The sequence below is a fragment of the Bombus terrestris genome, chromosome 13 (assembly GCF_910591885.1).
Source record: "Bombus terrestris chromosome 13, iyBomTerr1.2, whole genome shotgun sequence".
Classification (NCBI taxonomy): domain Eukaryota; kingdom Metazoa; phylum Arthropoda; class Insecta; order Hymenoptera; family Apidae; genus Bombus; species Bombus terrestris.
Window position 1 is genome coordinate 5304700 of NC_063281.1, and position 5128 is coordinate 5309827.

General features: G+C 37.6%; 1 long non-coding RNA gene across 1 annotated transcript; it reads right to left on the reverse strand.

Moving 5' to 3' along the window:
• Positions 1-1779: 1779 nt before the first annotated feature.
• On the reverse strand, positions 1780-3256 carry LOC125386231. Its single transcript, XR_007226203.1, has 3 exons — positions 2359-3256; positions 2040-2082; positions 1780-1957 (listed from the first exon to the last, which is right to left on the reverse strand). It is a non-coding gene; the product is annotated as an uncharacterized LOC125386231 (long non-coding RNA).
• Between the last annotated feature and the right edge of the window lie 1872 nt (positions 3257-5128).

Consider the following 5128-nt stretch of genomic DNA (forward strand, 5'->3'; position numbering starts at 1 on the left):
CTTAAAATTCAATCATTCTTCGATTTGTTCGAAAACTAAGCGATATTTCTTTCCAGTTTGAGATAGTTCGACGTTTAAACGCCCATTTTACTCCATTGTACATGCTGAAGGTAGTGCACGCGATTTCTATCCTTGAAACAAGCCCAGAAGCTAGAAAAATTCATTCATACGTCGATTTGGTCGAAAACTATACGATATTTCTCTCGAAATAGCGAAATTTCGACGTTTAGTCTCATTTTACTAAATTTTGCACGCAGAACGTAGTGCGGAGCGATAGCCAGTGTCGATGCAAACGCATTCAGCTCTTAAAATTCAATCATTCTGCGATTTGATCGAAAACTAAGCGATATTTCTTTCCAGTTTGAGATATTTCGACGTTTAAACGCCCATTTTACCCCATTCTGCACGCAGATCGTAGTGCGCGCGATAGCCAGTGTCGATGCAATCGTATTCAGCTCTCAAAAATTCCATCATTCTTCGATTTGATCGAAAACTAAGCGATATTTCTTTACAGTTTGAGATATTTCGACGTTTAAACGCCCATTTTACTCCATATTCACGCATAACCCAGTGCGCGCGATAGCCAGTGCCGATGCAAGCGCATTCAGCTCTTAAAATTCAATCATTCTTCGATTTGATCGAAAACTACGCGTTATTTCTTCCGCGTGTGAGATATTTCGACGTTTAAACGCCCATTTTACTCCATTGTACATGCAGAACGTATTGCACGCGATTTCTGTCCTTGAAACAAGCGCAGAAGCCAGAAAAATTCATTCATACGTCGACTTGGTCGAAAACTATACGATATATCTCTCGAATTAGCGAAATTTCGACGTATAAACTCTCATTTTACTAAATTTTACACGCAGAACGTAGTGCGCGCGATAGCCAGTGTCGATGCAAACGCATTCAGCTCTTAAAATTCAATCATTCTGCGATTTGATCGAAAACTAAGCGATATTTCTTTCCAGTTTGAGATATTTCGACGTTTAAACGCCCATTTTACTCCATTGTACATGCTGAAGGTAGTGCACGCGATTTCTATCCTTGAAACAAGCCCAGAAGCTCGAAAAATTCATTCATACGTCGATTTGATCGAAAACTATACGATATTTCTCTCGAGTTAGCGAAATTTCGACGTTTAGTCTCATTTTACTAAATTTTGCACGCAGAACGTAATGCGGAGCGATAGCCAGTGTCGATGCAAACGCATTCAGCTCTTAAAATTCAATCATTCTGCGATTTGATCGAAAACTAAGCGATATTTCTTTCCAGTTTGAGATATTTCGACGTTTAAACGCCCATTTTACTCCATTGTACATGCAGAAGGTAGTGCACGCGATTTCTATCCTTGAAACAAGCCCAGAAGCTAGAAAAATTCATTCATACGTCGATTTGGTCGAAAACTATACGATATTTCTCTCGAGTTAGCGAAATTTCGACGTTTAAACACTCATTTTACTAAATTTTGCACGCAGAACGTAGTGCGGAGCGATAGCCAGTGTCGATGCAAACGCATTCAGCTCTTAAAATTCAATCATTCTTCGATTTGATCGAAAACTAAGCGATATTTCTTTCCAGTTTGAGATATTTCGACGTTTAAACGCCCATTTTACTCCATTGTACATGCTGAAGGTAGTGCACGCGATTTCTATCCTTGAAACACGCCCAGTGTCACGTCCCACGCTCCGCACGTGCCGCAACGAGAACATAGATAACCGCAATACACAAACAACGCAAGTATCAACTCGTATACCTGGAAACAAACACACAGTGCAATGAAAATGGAAATTCTTTAATAAAATTTATTAAACATAGTTTATTATTCATATATATAGATATAATTAATATACGAGGGTAAGATGGAAAATAAAATAGAAATAGATAGGCTTCCAACACTCTATCAGGAATTTCCTCCGGAAAACGGACCTTTTCTATTCCTTTTCTTTTTCTTACACTAAAATAAAATACACAAATTCAAGATAAAGGACAACAATATGAAATATGATGAAATCAACACAAATCAAATTAATACATACCTCTACAGCTCCAGACATGTCAGTATCCATGATTCAATATAACCTGCATTCATAAAAGAAATATGAGAATATAACAAACAAAATTAGCACTACAGATCATACAAACATCAAGCAATATCAAAATTACTTATTGCTACGAACAAACATTTTATAAAAAGGAAAACTAACCTAAAACTCGGCAAGCAAATCAACAAATAGAAACCACCACCACGCACCACCTCTTATAGAATGACGTATTAAAACTTGTCCTTGAACTCACAATAACTTTGGGGAACATAAGAAATAGAGCATACAACACGTACAAAGACTCGGCAAGCACCTCGTACGATTCACCGACATCAGCAGGGCGATCACTGGACACACAAAATGCAACCTCAGCAAGGCCAAGCAGCCACGCGACCGGCACATTCCACTGGTATCAGTAACGAAGGTCATGGAAAGAACGCAGACGCAGCATCAGCAAAATACGACCACCTGTAACATGTACATTCTTTCAAGCACCTTGTATGTCATTAACACCAAGCAAAGGGTGAGATAATCAAGAAAACAAGAACCCCAGCGGAAATAGGTAGTTACGAAATTCATAAATTGTCACGTAGTAATGGTACAATTACAAAAGAAATAATCGGTCACGTGACAATTAGGAAGAATATAAATAGAGATTCAGTACTCAATAGAGTAGTTGTTGGAGTGCAGTTTTTAATTGAGGTCAGAGCTGGTTTTACCAAGTTCAGAATTTAATTGAAAGTAGTGTTGAAAATAGTTAGAGTTCAGTTTTAATTGAGAGCAGTCAGAAGTCAGTCTTAGTTGGAAACAGTGAGTTTAACTTAAACAGTATTGTAAGAGTCTTGCACTTAAGGTTCGGTATTAACTTGAGATTCGGTGATTCATTTATTCTTTTGTTCATTCGCAAGTCGATCCGTCTGCGTCAAAGAAACAATCTAGTACATACTGTAATTCCGTTTAATAAAATTGTTAATTAAGTTCGAAAAATCCGAAACATCGAGTAACTAATCGCGAAACAAAATTTAATTGTTAAAACCGATTCATCGCCAAACCATACTCACACCTGATCGACTCCACAAATCAAACAAGGTAGGAGATTCGAAATTGTACACCCTCTTCCCTTCTTTTTTACTTTTAATTGAACAAAGTTGTCTTCAAACGAAAGTATCCGTCGGCAGCTATAGTTGACAGATAGAAGTATCAAGTAAATAACTCACTTAAAATTTCATTCGAACATCTTGAATTCACGACAATTATTCTCTGTATCGACCAGTGATCACGGTGTTTTCAATCATTGGAAACATCTATGGTTTTCGTTTTCCTCTTCCCACCGTTGGCAGATTGCTCATCCTTGGGCGAGGCCTACGAAGCCACACGGATTGTTTACAGAGAATATAATTACAAAATTGAGATAAACGTTCTTGCTCAACATTTAATGAATTGTTTGGAATAAACTCAATCAGCTTTCGATCTATTTTGTTTACAATTGTTCGCTGTATCAACCAGTGATTACGGTGTTTTCGTCACAGAAAACATCTAAGGTTTTCGTTTTCCTCTTCCCACCGTTAGCAGATTGCTCATCCTTGGGTGAGGCCTACAAAGCCACACTGATTGTCTACAGTGAACTCAGTCACCAAATAAAATAATCATTTACTCATTTACGACTTTACTTGTTGCCAAGAACGAATTATAATTCCATGACGAAATCAAGAAAGAATAGAAAAGATAAAAGTCACCTCAACAAAAAGCGAGCCGAACGTTGGTACGAACGATTAATTGCTGCAGAAATAAAAAAAAGGTAGAGAGGAGGCATCGAGAAGAATTAGAGTCGAATCGCGAAGGTTCACCACCTAGTTTTTCGTCCTCAAATTCACCAATTTCCGAACACTGCGAGCCGCATTCCTTTCGATCTCGTTCGCCATCGCCCACATCACACCATAGCGTTTGTTATTAATCTTATTGGTACGAATAAATATCATCCTACCAAACATTTGTAAAATTTATACAGTTAGAAGCTAGAATATTTATTTATTGTACATCGCTGTATAATATATCTACATTTGCATCCGACGATACTTATTGCTGATATTGTAATACCTTGAATCAACTAACAACGAATAAATTAAAATATAGTTAAACCAACATAACTCTGTCAGACGAAATAAATACGTTGCCAATTGTCTATCCCTAATAACTTTAATCCTCTCCCGTGCCAGTATTCCTGCGCATAGCAGGTTAGCCGAAAAGTGGAATTCATTCGCCAGTTGCATCAAACGTAAGTGAACGCTACCCATTAAACACCAGTTAGTAGATAATAGACTCTCACCTAGTTCAAAAGACACGACAGACAGGGTACAAGGTTTGTTTTCCTACAGGCAAGAAAGTGCTTATAGAGGCATTTCCAGACTGGGAATCCAAAAGACACGATAGACAAACAATACCCATCATACACTAACGCTCCCAACTTAAAGAAAATAATAATAATAAAAGGAAATTCTTCGAAATAGTCCTTAGACTATTTCTGGTGGCAGCAACTACCATATTAATCGGACATCTCGATTAATATTTCATAAACAATCATACCATTTCAATTTTCCCCTTCCGATTAAACTCAAGATAACACAACAAAAATTTTTTCTGGATTTAGTCTAGACTAACACGGAAGGCATAGCACAATCAAATCGAACAAAGCAGAACGTAACAGAAAAATTTTTGGTGGCAGCGGTGGGATACGCTCCACAGAGGATTAAAGTTATTACTGTCATTGATAAAATATATATCTAAAAAATAATGGCAACCAAATTAGAATCATTGGATGAAGATATGCTTTTGACATTGTTGGAAAAACTAAGAACGTGGGATGCAAATTTTCGAGTAATAACCGATATGATTGCAAAAATGAACGAATTACAAAAAGACGTACGCGAACTCAAAACAATAAGAGAACCTCAGTCACCTGCATCGCCACCGGCAACCCAACAAGAAACAGTACAGCCAGGTGGATATCCCCAACCGATTAAGCTAAAAGACGCGATCGAATCAGTACCAGTATTCGACGGACATCGACCCTCAGTATTTCAATT